The sequence below is a fragment of the Kryptolebias marmoratus genome, linkage group LG21 (assembly GCF_001649575.2).
Source record: "Kryptolebias marmoratus isolate JLee-2015 linkage group LG21, ASM164957v2, whole genome shotgun sequence".
Classification (NCBI taxonomy): domain Eukaryota; kingdom Metazoa; phylum Chordata; class Actinopteri; order Cyprinodontiformes; family Rivulidae; genus Kryptolebias; species Kryptolebias marmoratus.
The window spans coordinates 8,545,888-8,562,623 of record NC_051450.1 but is presented as its reverse complement, the minus strand read 5'-3'; positions in this window follow the sequence as shown (position 1 = coordinate 8,562,623).

The following is a 16,736-nucleotide window of genomic DNA, read 5'->3' as shown; positions in this document are numbered from 1 at the left end:
TTTCTATCCACATAATAAGTATTCACAAATGCAGTGCTTTGTTTCAGTCACCCTCGCTTGAGTTAATTAAAGTGTGCTCTGTCATTTTTATGAGTACATTTCGGAACCAGGAATTTGGAGCGTGATAGCGTACACGGCTTGTTGTTTTGTAATTTTCTTATATTGCTCCACTCTGTGTCGGTGAAGTATTTTTAATCTTTATCTTTTTCCTGAAAGTGTGTCACAAGGCAAGCTTAGAATTTAAATTTTTTGTTTTTGTCGCTCATCTTTTGTCTGACAGAAATTAAAAGTCCTCTGTATTATGAGTTGTCCTTTTTCCAAAGCCTCTACCTTGCTTGTTCAAGTACAAATATTTCCTTGTAAAAAGCCACAAAAGCAAATTGTCAATCTGAACTCAGAAGTTAAAACGAATAGTGCCTCTGCAGAAATTAATTCACTGAAATGGAACCAAATTCTTTCTCCAACTAAGTTATTAACAGGGGAAGAAAGGCAGCAAGTCAAACTGCTACCACTTTTCTTGTGATATATTAAAAGTATGAAAATGAAAGCTGGTTTCCATGAAAGACCAGCACACTGTGGTGTCCAACTCCATGAAATACGAAATCCTTTCAATGGTTTGCCCCAATTCTTCTGTTTCCCCAAAACCTACAAACCTGCTTACTACCTTAAAACCTGTTTTTCTTCTTAGACCTCGGACGGATTAATATGACACCCTTTTAAAACATATGAATCATTGATAAAAACAACCTTAAGACATTTTTTTAGTGTCAATGATCTGTCATGTTAAACGCTCAAGTTGCTGTTGGCTTTGACGCTGAAGTATACTCTCCAATACCTTTTCAGTTTTATTTATTTCATTTTTGTCTAGTTTTAAAACATTTTTTATAGAAAAAAACATTAAAATATCATCTATATAAGAGGAGATGATGAGAAAAGTAAACAGCAGATAATTAAAAGGGGGAACAAATGGAAAAACTACTGGAAAAGTGACACCTTAAATTTAAATAGCTAAAAAGGATATATTACAGGTATATGCTTTTTTTGAGAGCTCAAATAAGAATTGCACCAACTCTGTTGTACTGCCCAAATTTTACACAGAAAACAAAAACCAAAGTCAATAAACTACCTCATTAAAATCCTAAACTAAATTCTACAAAACACGCATCAAGACACATTAGACAAAGACAAAAGTTTCAAGTGTTACATAAGTGGGTCTTCAGTGAAAGGTTTTTGAACTGTTTTTATAAGAAAAGTACAATTTAAAAAAAGAAATCTGAAGTAACGACTGCAAAGGGCCAATCACCTCTGCTCGTGTGTTAATGTTTTCAGAGATGACTAAATAATGAAATGATGATGAAAAAGTTACTGTAGCTTGGAAGGGTCTGGCCCATTAAAGCGTTAAAGACCAGAATCAATCCTCTAATTAGCGGGAAGCTGGTGGAGTGAAGCCAACACTGGTGTTAAATAGCTCGCAGTCATAAAAACGGACAAAAAAAAACAACTTATTGAAATACGCAGTGTGCGAAGCTGAACAGTCAGTGGAAGTCAGGCTATTAGAAGCACTTGGAGAGCGCAAACCTCCAACAAGACCCACTGTCCTTGTGATGTCATTATGGGACTGATCAATCGTGACATCGTCATCGTCGTGTGATGTCATCACTGTATGTTAAGGTATTTGGTGTCAGGGTTCCTGTGTTTTTTCTGCCCATTTCCACAAATCGACTTGTTTGTAGTTTTGCTCTGTTAGAGCTGGGATTGGATGGAACCAGACTCCAACACAGCTGTAGGTATAACTGTGACCCTACTTAAGGCTGGGTTGGATCACATACCCCCATTGGTTTGTTAAAGTTGCATAATAAGTGTAAATATTTCAACTCCTAGCGCTAATAGCTCTTAATCAAAAATACTCTTTGTGATAACTAATTTCCCCTACCTGTATCCTCTCAGTGTCCTTTGTGTGACTTCCGGTCTCCTTTGTGGTCACTCTCTTGGCTGACACTTCCAGTAATCCTCTCCGTCTTTAAAACCGAAGTTCCTTTTATTATGTTCCCAGAATCCTGACCCCCCCCCTTAGGGACTCCTAAGTATACAGATGCAGTCAGACTCCTTAAGTTCATCCACAGCTACCTCTTCTTGGAGGATTCCAGGACACGCTGAGAGACTTTAGCCCCATTCGCACAGGATAAGCATCGTATCATTTGTTCTTTGTGACAGAATTTCATCGAAATCCATTCATTACTTTTTGAGTAATCTTGTGCCCAAACAAATAGACGCTACCAAAAACATATACCTCCTTGGCGAAGGTCGGTAAAACCAAAAACACATTTGTCGTGTCCCAATATTCTGCTCAGTTGAGAATAAATAAAACATTTAAAAGCTTCATTAGACCAAAATAAAATGTGAAATTTAATTCTATTTAGTTGCTTTATGATTGCATCCTAATAACAGGCTGTAGTAGAAAGAGGCGGAGGAAAGAAAACACGAAACAATCTAGACAAGAGAAGAAGATGGTTTCAATAAACAAAACAATTACAACAGTTTCAAAAAAAGGAATATTACTTTTAAAAGAAGAAACTTTGGAACGAGACATAAAATTTAACAAAGCGATAGGACTATAAAGTGTAGCGTACAGTTTAGCCATTAGTGCTGGTGCTTAAAGGAACAGTTTCTTGAACCCAATCCTTGCACCGAATCAAAACTCACGAGTCCAAAGACTTAATTAACCCGGGTCCTATATATCCTCTGACATACTGCTGCTACGTCCGCAAGTAAACACACTCACAAAAAACAAAAAACAAAAGAAAAAGAAAAAAAAAACCAGCTGAGTAGCCGGACTCAGATGAGTTGGGTCGTTGATTCGGGTTAAAAAACTCACCGGAAAATGCTGCGGATTCACATGAGACAGGTTTCTGCTTCAGGTTAAAAGCTCACTGGAAAAACAGTTGAATACTTAGAAATGCTGCACAAAATATTTTTTAAGAGCTTTTGAATAGGTCCTGCTCTAAGTAGCTCTTTCTTGGTTTGGACACTGTTGCATTCTGGATCTTTCTCCCTGAGAGTAGCAATAATAATACTTATATTTTCGTAGTTATCTTAATGGAAATTGTAGGACACAAGATTAAGCTCAAACAAACATTATTTTCCCAGATAAGCATGGTTTGTAACACTAGATATTCTGCCTCCAAGCAAGCTGATCTGGCACACTGTGACATTGGACTGACCAAAGCATTGACACTCATGTCTTTTCAGTTTCACTTGCAATTTTTGGCATTTACAGTTTGAAGTCATGCGAATCCTTCCCTGATTCTTCAAATTGAGATTGCCTTGACTGTTATCTACTGTAGGTAAGATATCCATCACAAAAAAAGTAATCACAATCTCAAATGAGAGCAAAAATTCAATCATTTTCATTTTTAATGCAAATGACTGCACAAAATATATATTTATATGTGTTTACTCATAAATATTTTAAAAACTGATGTATGAAAATTGAGATTCTTATTCCGGTCTAAGCCCCAAATGTTTTAAAATCCTAAAAACTGACCCTGTTGTCAAAGCCTATATTAACGAAAGCCTGGGGAGAGTACTTTACAGGTCAACACAGCCAAAAGGCAAATCAATTATCCACATTGAATAGTAGGCAGTACGTAGGCAGCATGAAGAGTTATTGTTTCACCGTTGGATCATGACATTTACTGCTGGGAAAATGCTCAGCTGGAGGTGAGTGGGTCGTACAAGCAAGAATACACACACACACACACACACACACACACACACACACACACACACACACACACACAGACCTCACACTGTGGTCTCTGGTTTCCCTACCAAATAAATTATCTTAATAAAGATTAGGGATTTACAGATTATCTAACTTTTATTTGTGGGTATTTCTTATGATAGTAACATATGGATACATTGAAAGTCAAGACTTCCTTGTGGTACACTAACATTTTGCATTGCATTATGAAAATAGAACAATAACCTCTGCATCACAATTAACTTAAAAGACTTCTTGGAAACGATAAAGGACCCTCTTACCATTTATATGTAAGTAAAAACATGATCTAAAGAAGCGTGCCACATCCTTTTTTTTTTTTTTTTGCCTTAAAGCATTAAAGCTCCTCTTCTCTTGCTAAATCTCTCCCTGACATTTATTCTTTTAAGGCCACTTTCTGTGTTTGGTATTTTTCCGCTCTCGTTACTCCTTTGTCACGTTTGGAGTCAAAGTTAAGAAAAAAGGAAACTGTAGTGAAATGTCGCGGGGTGAGAGGCGCAACCTTTAGACATTTGCAGAGGTAATCAATCAGTTTGACAGTCGTGGCACCGCTCGGGTTGCCTGATGCTTGTAAAACACACAGGGCACTTCGCCACGTCAGGAAGCAGGAGCACTCGTGAAAGTAATTAATTTCAAAACATCATCATAGAAAAGACCAATTATGAACAAAGGAGAACGATATGAGGTCACTGTATAGACTTGCTGTTTGATTATGGGCTTCAAAAAACAGAAGTGCGGCTTTATTTTGTCTTTATCGGGGTAAGGGGCTAATCAATGTGACATAAATCAATGTTGGTTACTTGCAGGCAGAATATAGATTGAGGAACATTAGAAATAACAATATCATGATAAGAAATGGTAATAAAATGGTAGACTATGGCAGTGTATCCCAACCCTGGTCCTTGAGGAACCTACATGTTTTAGTTGTTTCTTCTCTTTGGTAAGTCTTCAAGTTCTGCAGAAGCTAGTTAATCACTCACTCACTCAAATCAAGTGGGTCAGAGAAAGAGGTAAAACATGCAGGATGGTGTTTTCCTCGAGGACTGGAGTTGGGAATCACCGGACTAAGGCATGATGAGCTTACAGCTGAACGAGGAAGTGTATCTAGATACCTGTTAGGTCTGCCTTCTCACTTCTCCAGCTCAACTTTTCTTAAGTCAAGTCAAGTTTATTTGTATAGCACATTTCAGCAACAAGGGAGTTTAAAGTGCTTTACACCATAAAGACAAAAAAATAAAAAGTCATAAAAACAACATACAGTCACCAATTAAGAAATGGTCAATGTTCCATTTGTTGTGGTTCAAAAGTAACTCTAAGCAGGTGGGTTTTTAGCCTTGATAGTCTTGATTAAGGTTGTACCTGAACAGTTAATGCACTGACCACAAAACTGCTTTTTATTCTTTTCAGCTAATTATTGTGACTGATTTCTTCTGTGACTGGTTTGGCTCCTTTCTCTCTCTATAAGCGTGTTACTTAAACCAGTCAAAAACATAACATATCAAAGGCTGACTTGAGATTTTGAAGAACTCGAGCAGTTGTTGCATTATTTATCGAAAATATGGTTTAAACATATAAAACTTAACATAAAAGGAAGACTGGCATATTCAAGTATTCTAGATGCAGAGACTGATGGGAGTTACAAGACCTCAAAGTGAGCTCAAATCTTGTCTTTTTAACAAATAATAGTTGCTGTGTGGATGTATAAGTTTGTGGTGAAAAAGGGAAAAAAAGAAAGTTTTTTTTTCCCTAAAATGCAAAAGTACTGCGAACTGCTCTTTTTTTATTTTTGTTTTTAAGGAATGAATGTTTCATTTGTTGCTTCAGTGAGCAATCCATCAAGTAAGCCCAGAAAGCATTTCCTTACTTCAGATTTTTGGTGTTTTTTTGTGGGTTACCAAGTTGCATTTGATGAGATTTTGGCAGATTGAAATGAGAACTCTGACAAAAGAGTAACAGCCCAGTGTTGGAGGTTGTGAAGGACATCTGTTCATGACCTCAGACCCCACCAGCTGCAGCAACCCTCATCCAAGTGCTCCTCCAAGGCTTTAGCCAAGCCCTCGCTGCTGGCACTTCAACACAAATTTTATGCACCATTTCAGAGTTGCCAGTTTTCCACTTTGTTTTAAAGGAGAAGGTTAACCCATTTTTTATACCTTTACAGCAACCTCCACATCATAGCAGAAGGAACATTTACTTACATGTGAGGACAGGAAAGACTTTAAATGTCTTAAAATCTTGTGACAAAAAAATTCATGTCGTTTCTGTGAAAGAATGAGTGAATTGTAGATTTCCTGTATATACAGTATAGAAAAAACAGAGCATGATTAATTTTGTTGCTTTTAATGGTTTGACACCAGACCTTAGAAAGGTTGGACCAGAAAAACCAATGAGTTCAAAACCCTAATGTGTTGCATACGTAGTATGTAGAACAACTTTTGTGTTTGACTTACAGGATTCAACCTTTGTCATTTATCAGGGTCATTGTGGAACATTTAGTAATTAGGAATTAAATGATACTTGTGTGGGTCAGAACAAGTACAATCCAACCTGTTAGATGGCTAGATTGGGCACCTAAAGTCTAAAGTTTGGTACACGTTAGATTTGTTCACACCAATAATAAACCCAGTCCTATCCTAATACAACGATGTGAAATGAGAGCGCAAACCTCCGCCAAGGCCATAGCATCAGTAAAAAAATAGTTTGAACCATTATCCGAAATTCTTGAAAATTTAATCCAAACCTGTCATTTTGATAACTGGTAGACAAACAAACAAACAAAGCTACTAACACCACCGAAAAACATTACCTTCTTGGTAGAGGTAACAAGCAATCCCAACTTTGTTTATGATTGGAAATTTTATGCATCTAAGTCCTTGAGTAAGTTCCAAACTAAATTTGGCGATTGGTTATGGAAATCCCCCGGTTAGTGTTTCTTTTCAGAAGAGAGAACTTTACCTTTTCGGGCGTCTGATTTAATTGGTATCCATCCCACACTGCTTTCATCCGGAGATTATTTTATCTGTCATGCGTTGAAACTGTCCAAAGTAAACGCATCAATGTTCGAATGTAAACAAGTGACTGGTTATTGTTGGCACCAAAACATGACTGGTGATTTTGCTCATTTATTACAAATTACGTGGCTGATTTTTTGGTAGTGAGTAATGTGTATGTAGTGGTTATTTTTATCAGCATTGATACATAAAAACGAAATAGCATATTTTGACAGCTATGATGGCTTTAAAAACACACAAAAGAACATTAAAAGTAGTATTACTGGAAGGAATTTGTGCTCAGTGTGTGTTTTGTGGATCACACTGAGCTACAAATTTTACCTTAATATCTGTTAAATTAACTGAGTTATAGATATTCTTGTGTTTGTTCAGGGGTGTCACTAGGTTTTAAGGACAAGGGGGGCTTAGCCCTCAGGAGATGCACAGGATGTGAGCAAACGTAGTGGGCGAGAACAAAATTTCTCAAACAGCTAACAAAACAGATTTATGAGAGTTAATAATGAAATAATATATGGTTATTTATTTAAACTCATATCTGGCCACATTATATTGAATTTTTGTAGAAATAAATAAATAAATAAATAAATAAATAAATAAATAAATAAATAAATAAATAAATAAATAAAAATTTTGACACCAAATTTATTTAAGGGGCTTGAAAACATTTTAAAACAGGCCTAGTGACGCCACTGTGTTTGTTGTGGTGATTATATGTGGTGGCCATTTTGTATCAGATTGACTTTATGAAATCTTTTCTCCATGAATATCCTCCAGAAAAAAAGCTTCCAAGGAGAGAAGTTAGGCCCCTACTTATCAACAGCGACTTGAGTAACAGAAGTAGAACTTTTACTTTTTTACTCAGATTTAAAAAAAAATTGCAATAAAAAAGGTATGTTGGGGTTTTTTTCATATAAAAAGCTCGGTCATTGTTGTTTTGTTGTTGTTTTTATATTATTTGTTCTAACCTGTAACTTCAATTTTATCTTTCTAACTCCCTCAGGCAAATTTTAACAGAATTTCAGATAAATTTAACTAGTTTTTAACTCATATTGCCAACTTTAAAACTGTTTTTTTTCAGTTTCTGAAAATTGTCTCTTATCAGCCATTATAACTCAATAAGTGTAACTGAGAATTTATGAGTCATCTTAACATCCAAGGATTTAAAGTCTTAATTTCAGGCTTACTATCTTTGATTTCTCACACTGATTTGCCTGATATCGGTCATGTTCCAGTGTCTCACATCTCGTCTCTGATTGTCAAGTTTTGTGTTTGTGACAGGGTCCTATTAGTTCACAGATTAATGTTTGATTCAGAAACAGTGCGGCAGGAAATACGTCCTCTAAGCTTTTGAGTTCTTTTGATCCATGTAATGTCAGCGGCTCATTAGATGAAATAATTATGACTTTTACTGGCAGCTTGACTGGAGCAGTAAAGTGGTGTTGCCACGCTGAAGGTCAAAAGGAAGTCGTGCAAGACTAAGTCTTTAGACCAACAGCACAATCTATGAATCCAAGAAATCAGAAAGCAGGAGGAGGAGGGGACAGAAAAAAAAAATAAAATCTCATGAGTGGAAATCAACTTCAGCGGATGCAAGTTAGTGTTGAATATGACCTGAAACATAAGGGACATCAAGGGACCAAAAAGTCTATAAAGAACTTTTTTTCCCCTATTTTGCTTTTTGGTACATAACTGTGAGCTGTGTGAGAAGTTTGTCCCACCTTTATTTTAATGTCCAGTTGGCATATGACCCTGCTCCATGGAGGACTACCTGTTGATAGGTGATAGAAGCTAAGTTCCTCGATGCCTCAGATGCTCATTGATTTTATTCATTTTTTCCAGGAGGGCTATCCAAGGGCATCTAAGGAAAATTTTGGACTGAACATACGGATGCCATTGGAGGTCTTGGGGTGGCACATTAAAACCAAAAGCCTTCACAGAGTTTTGAGTTTTATATGGGTATCGAGGGCTGAATACAAACGCCACATGTTACAGATTTTTATTTGTGAAAAAAATGGAAAACTATGTATTATTTCCCTTCCTTTAACAATTATATGCTAATCTGTCAGAAGCAACGATGGGCAGAGGTTCAACAGTCTGCCTAAAAATAGCGGAACAATTTCAGAATAATAACCCTAAATGGAAGATTGTGAAGACTTTGAATATCCCATCATCTACAGTTCAAAAAAACATAAAAAATTTCATAAATCTGGAGAAAGCAAAAACAAGGCTGAAAGTCAATACTGGATGTCTGTGATCTTCAGACCCTTAGAAACAGATCTGATTCTGTTCTGAACATCACAGCATGGGCTCAGAAACATTTCCATGCACCACTGTCCATAAACACAGTATATTGTGCCATCCAGAAAAGCAGTGTGAAGCTCTGTTATGCAAAAAAGAAGCCGTATGTGAACACCAGCCATAAACACTACCGTCTTCTCTGGACCAAAGAAGAAAACTGTTCTGTGGTCAGCCTATTTGAAATCTGAAATTCTTTTGGGAAACCACAGAAACCACATCCTCGGTGCTGAAGAGGAGAGGAACTATTTGGCTTGGTTTCGGCACACAGTTCAAAAACCTGCCTCTCTGATGGTATGGGGGTGCATTAGTGCCTTTGGTATGGGCAGCTTACACATTTGGAAAGGCATCATTAATGCACAAAAGTATATACAGATTTTAAAAGAACAAGTTCCCAACTAGACATCTTTTTTTTTTAGAAGGAAAAGTCTTGCATATTTCAGCAAGACGATGCTAAACCTCAGACTGCATCCGTAATAACAGTGTGGCTTCATAGCAGAAGAGTCTGAACTGTCCGGCCTGCAGTCCAGACCTCTCACCAATTGAAAATATTTGATGCATCATGAAAAATCTGACTAAGACAAGCCAGGACTGTTGAACAGCTAGAATCCTAATAATGAGACATTCCCATCCAAAAACTCCCAACAACTTTCCTCAGTTTTTAGATGTTTTACAGAACGTTATTAAAAAAAGTGGCGATGCTTCACAGTGGGAAACGTGGCCTTGTCCCGTCTTTTTTGAGATGTGTTGCTGCCATCAAATACAAAATGACCTCTTTCCCCCCATTAAATGGTACAAATTACTAGTTTAAACATTTGATATGTTTACTGTGTTTCATTGTTTGTAAAATATGGGTTATTGAGATTTTCATACTGTTGCATTTTGGGTTTAGAATTAGGATTGTCTTTGAATATATTGTTAATTCAGAGTAAAATACATAAAAAACAAGTTTAGTGAAATAAATAGCATAAATGCTAAGAAAATAGAACAAGGATAAAAAAGAAATCTTAATAGATTAATAATTAGTGTATTATTTGTACAGTTATTGAGCCATTGTTTGGAAGGACTTATTTCCCGGCGCACACTTTCCCCTCTCCCTGTGAGTATCAGGTGATTGACAGGCAGCATGTAAGCAAGTTAAATGAAAACATTCAACTAGGGCACAATAAGTAATGATCAAACAGAAACTTCCAAACACATTAATGATTCATAGTCATTGTTATGGATTATCTTCATCTGTCGAAGTTGGGTTGTCATATTGCTGAGCAGTAAATGGTTTTTTTCTTTTTTTTTTTTTTTTGAGGCTCTACATCACAAACCGAGCAGAATGTTAAAAAGGACCAGCAGTCCCCTCCATTAATAGAGTTTGGAATTAGATGGATGTGCGAAGACACTGACAAATTTGATTTTAAACCAATAAAGACACCATAATTGCACGTTTTATTTATTTATTTTCTAAACATATAAACATATTTAGAATTATAAGTAGTCTGTTGTTTGATCTCAAGTTTACAAAAAGGCCAAAAAAAAAATTTAATATGTTTAATGGATGTTATAAACCCCCAGTGTGATTAGAAAATGATAATAGCCTGCCTTCTGTCTTGATCTTGAAGCTTGTTATATTTTTGATGAATTAGTCTTTTAATCATTTATGTCTGTAACCATTAAGTGAATCTGAAAAAACATAAATATCATGCCTAAAGTAAAGATTTCTGTTTATTTAGTGCTGCGAAACTGGACAAGAATTACATTTCTCGTCTTCTTTTTCATATCTTTCGGTTTTTTTCTCATTTCTTCTCATGTTCTAATCAGTTCTGCCAGAGATGCAGAAGAAAAAAATTCTGTTACCATCCTTTTAAGACATAATTTTAGTATTTTGTCCACAATTTATGTATTTTATGCCACATTAACATGATGAACAACCCTTTAAATATTTAGCTTTTCCCAATAAAACATGGAGTATAGCATTTCTTTTACCAAATGAAAGGTAAAGGTTGTTCATTCTCCCCTTAATTAGCAGCATTCCTTTCATATGCATTTAAATATGATTCACGTTCAGTTTTAGAAAGTGACAAATCCTTCAAAAGCTACTGGCAATTTCTCAATCAACCCATTCCCCCTCACAAACCAAGTGACAGACATTTATGCTATTCACCACACACTTATTTTGACCCTCACTCACAAAGTGCTAATTAATATACCTCAGAAAAATGTCAGCACAATAAACTGTTTAAACTACTCACTGGTGGAAAAAAAATGGGTGAACTGAACTAACTCATGATGAGACAGTTCTATATACAGGAATAATTTAAAACACATCGAAATATATGTTTATATCACCCTATTTGTTCCACATAGATGGTTCCAATTTCACTTCAAACTCAGGTCCTCTACCAGAGGCCTGGGATCTTGAGGGCTCTGCAGACTATCTTAGCTTTCCTAGGACTGCGCTCTTCTGGACAGAGATCTCTGAGGTTGTTCCTGCGATCTGTTGGAGCCACTCTTCCAGTTTGGGCGTCACAGCACCGAGTGCTCCAATGACCACTGGCACCACTGAGGCTTTGAATCTCCACAACTTCTCTATTTCCTCTTTCAGCCCCTTGGTATTTCTCAAGCTTCTCATGCTCCTTCTTCCTGATGTTACAGTCACTTGGGACTGCTACATCTATCACCACTGCTTTCTTCTCTAGCTTGTTGATCACCACAATGTCCAGTTGGTTAGCCATCACCTGTTTGTCAGTCTGGATCTGGAGGTCCCACAGTATCTTAGCCCTGCCATTCTCCACCACCTTAGCTGGAGTCTCCCACTTTGACTGTGGGACTTCCAGTTCATACTTGGTACAGATGTTCCTGTACACTATTCCAGCCACTTGGTTATGGTGTTCCATGCATGCTTTGTCTGCCTGCATTTTATATCCTACTATTATGTGCTGGATTGTCTCAGGGGCATCTTTGCACAGCCTGCATCTTGGGTCCTGTATGGTATGATAGACCCCAGCCTCTATTGCTCTTGTGCTACCATGATCAGTGCCTCTGTGGTGTCCTCCAGTCCAGCCCTTTCTAGCCACTGGTCGGATTTGTTGATATCATCCACTGCTTCAGTCTGCCAGTGGTAAATGCTATGCATGGGCTTGCTTTTTCCATGATGCTTCCTGTTCTTCCACAGCTGAGAGGTCGTTGCTGTGGTATTGTTGCACAACTTTGAAGATCAAGGGTTTAGGGTCCAAACTGCAGTGCAGCCAATCTCCAAGCATCATTGGTGCACAATGAGCAAGGGACATAAGAATGATGCCATACTGGCTTGGATGTCACCTGGCTTAACAAGGCCTGGGTCATATGTTGAGGAATGATCTGATGAGAAATGGGCTATTGCTCTTGCACTGCCATGATTAGTGCCTCTGTGGTGTCCTCCAGTCCAGCCCTTTCTAGCCACTCCTCGGCCAAGAGCAGAGCGTCAAAAATAGTGTGATCTAAAACATGATCAAGATTACCATCAAAACGTTATCAATAGCTTTGTTTTGTTTTCTGTGACAAGCCAACATTTCCTGGAAATTTCCATCAAATCTGTTATTAGTTTATATGTTATCTTTCTAACAGACAAACAAACAAACACGACCAACAACATAACGTCCTCTGGCTCACCTGCTGATGCATAGACAAGGTTTTACGAAGGAGTCACCTGTGACTTTGACCCTTGACCCTGTGATCTTGAAATCAATAGGCATCATCCTTGATGCATGAGGTGTCCAACTGTGCAGTTTGACGTTCCTGTTACATGGTTGCAAAGTTCGAGCACAGGATCACATGTAAACTTGACTTTTTACCTTGACATTTGACCAGATCAGCACCAAAATGTAATCCCTTGTTCCTTGTACCATGTTTGACCTTTCCTGAAAGTTTCATCAAAATTCAGACAGACAGACAGACTCTACCGAAAACCTAACCTCCTTGGTGGAGTTAAAAATAAACACACTCAAGTACAACTTCTGGAAAAAATAATAGTATTTACGTTAATACCTGAAGAACACATCATAACTGCCACAATATGTACGTGCCACGGTTGATAAATGAGGCAAAAGTGAAACGCAAAAGGCTCAAAGGTTTGACAATGGGAAACTGACAGCAGAGTCGAAGGAAGAAAAAGGAAAAAAAAAAAACTAAATTTCATGATAGCCAAAGAAAAGCTCATCCAACAGACACAGCATTTATTAGGTATTTCAGTCCATCTGCTGAAAATTACATAGCTCAACCTAATTGTCCCAGTTGAGTTTTCTGTTGTTCTTTTATGTGTATATATATTATTTTCTTTTCTTTTTCATCTGTGTTGGATCATTAGGTCAGTGCTAACGGCAAATCCTTCTTTTCTCACAGTACACTCATTTATTTTACTCTCACTATAAAACCCAAACACTGAGCCAACAAAGAACAGCTCCTTGTAGTCCTTGGAGCAGCGAAAGTTGCTAAATAAATCACATTCATTTTCGTTTAAAAGAAAATGTAATATGGTGCGATCCACATTACATACTAATTCTGTCTGCCGTCTGCATAGAGTTAAAAACAGAGACAGGACTCCCTCTCATAGTCTAATCAGAATTTGTGACATCATGGAGGATTCAAAATGGCCGCGAAAACAGGAGCAATGTTACCGAACTCATGTGCGTCAATGAGAAGACGTGCAGTCTTTGAAATGGTGTAGATCTTCAGCCGTGCTGTAGATCTTCCTAAAACTCAACAGACTGGTGTAAAATCATGTCAGCTCCGTGAAATGAACACAATGCAAGCCGAACGAGGCAGTGGAGAGCCAGAAATCAGCAGGAATAATATGTTGTGAGATCCAGATTGGAAGGAGCTGGAGCTTCAAGAAAATCAGGATATGTGCACTTTATTCTATATCCATATTTGATGAATGCAGAACAGTTTGAGCAAAAGCTAATTGTAGACATCTGTTTGCATTTATATAACAAACCTTTTTTTTCATTGTTTGAACCTGTTAAAATATAACTAGATAGTGTTGCATTTAAGTTTTACACATTTTAGGGTGTAAAATGTTTTCCCACGAACTTAAGAGGAGCGGTCGTGTATATTTGACTGTCTGTTTGCAACTTATGGATGTGGACTTTGTGAAATTTTCTAAAAAGCAAAGCCAGAGAGCGTTGGTTTGAACATAGATTTACCGTTTACGTTTGGAAGGTAGTTTTTTTTGATAAATTGACTATATCCTTGCAAAATTGTATATTGTAGGGTTACTCACCTATGGAAAGATATTTTTTTGCATTTATTAGTGCAGTTATTCAGATCCTCCAGGATTTTGCAATCGCAACTATTAATGCAAAATCAAGCAAACCCCGCAAAATCACAACTTTTTGCAACTTTGACCCAATATTTATGGTGGAATACAAAATAACCCCAAATAACTCACGAAGAAGAGATGTGACGTCACATCCTGTTAACATCAGAATGCCGGGAGCGTGCAGGAGCAGCGACCGAAGCCAAAATGTGCGCTAATGCTTCACATTTGCCCACAAAAATTTCAGCAAAGGACAGCGCAAACAAGTTTCCTCCCCAGCTGCAGGAGAGTGGGGGGGAAGCTGTTTTGCACGTCCTGCAGTGTAATCATCGAACATAAATCCATCGACAAACACTTTGTGTCTGCAAAACATGTGAGGAAAGCTGCAGACGAGGGACAATCCAGAAATGGTCATGAATGTCAGTTTAGAAGCTATCAAAGTTCTCAAATAAAGCACCTTTTGAGAATGTTAATGTTTGTTGGTAATTATCTTACAAAACTAGTAAGTATTTTTGGTTTATATATTAAAAGTTATGTTTTTTTATTGATTTTAGTAAAGAAAAAAATCGCAACTTTTCATCGCAACTTTTAGGAAAAAACCCGGTGAAATCAGGCATTTTAGCCTGCAGCAATCACAAAAAATGCCCGCGAAATCCTGGAGGGATTGATTATTACGTGCACCCGACTCAGGCATGCTGCTACAACAAGACCACTGATTCCCGTTTTGATAATGGCAGCAATTGTCCATTGAGTCCCGCGATCACATAATGAGTGCTCCCTCTCTGTTTATAACTCTATGGCCATCTGTTGATTTAGTGCCCTCTAGTGGCAAAACACTGCATTACTTTCAGGATTGAGACATGCTGTATGTAATAGCTGCTTTTTGCTTGCAGCATGTCATCAATTGCACCATAGTTGCTGAACTTTAACAGCATCAGAGGTCCAAGTCATAAGGTCTGTGTTGTGATATCCTGAGGACATATTGGGGATAACAGCTGCTCTGTAGCAGCTTTACTGAAGAAGGCTTCTCATTCTTTGCTCCTCTGACTAACATCCCAGGAGTGTTATCTAACTAATATCCCAGCAGCGTTATCAGTTTTCTTTAAAGAAATCAAAAGACTTCTTTGGAAGCAGCGTGACTGCAGCGCTCGTGAAAAAAAAAAAAAAAAAAACTTTGGAAAGACGAGTGAGATTTTTACCACATTTAGGAGTTTTAAAAAGTTGATGTGTAAAATCTAAATGCTCAAAAAAAAAAAAGGCAGAAGTACTACTAAAACCTCTAAAGAATGACTTCACAGTTTCCATCAGTTATTTTGCTACTACTTCAAATATAATAACCAGAAGTTAATGGGATGTGGTTAAAGGAATGTAGGCAGGCAGCAGACATCCATGCCAACACCTGCTGCAGTAAAATCCACACTTATGTGGAGCAGAAGAAAGGACTGTAAATGCAGATCCTATAACGGATAAAAAGCTGACATTTAATTGCACACACTGAGCCGTTAGTATGAATTATTGATACCTGCCCGTATTTATACAGGTAAGATATGAAAAAGTGTTAATCTTCTCGTCCAACCTGCAGCATAAAGTGCCTCCATCGTGTTTTATTTGAATCAGAAACAGCCAGAAAGGCAGAGTTCAGTATCAAATTAACTATTCTGGCAGGTTCCCAGGAAGTGCATTATGGGATGACATTTTCAGACTTTCCTTAACCATCTCACCTTTCCTGAGAGGGTCTGTTTAAGGTTAGATGTTTTACTTTTATTGACTGAGACCATTTCTGTCAAAAGGTCACAAAAAAAATAGTAATAAAGTTTGATGAAAACTTTTACATATTTAGTCATTTTTACTGAAAAGTTTCTAAAATATTCACATCACATTCTAAAAGCTAACTACAACAGGTAAGATATTATTTGTTCCTAATCTTTCTATAGGACCTCACATCAAATGGTCTGAATCGTCCCTTTGACTACTGGCAATCAGCAATTTGCAAAAGTTTATCAGCAAACTTAGATCAGTCCTTTTTGGAGTCAAACATTTAATGTGGGAGTAGTCAGTTATTTTGGAGTCACCTATCTGGACCCTACTATATTTATTTATATTTCTACCAAAAAATTGCCCTAAATGTTACACCCTGAAGTTTTAAATTGGGAGAAAATCCTATATGAGTCACACCAATTGTCAAAAGTTTGTTAAGTACATTGTTTAAAACTTCAAGAGTTCATTTTGAAGCAACACCTTTATAAATGCATGCATTTATAGGATGACGTAATAAATTAAAGTTAAAGCCATCAGTTTTTAGAAATAGCTTCACTGATAACATCCTCTTCTTTATTTATGAATTAGTAATACATTTTGGATA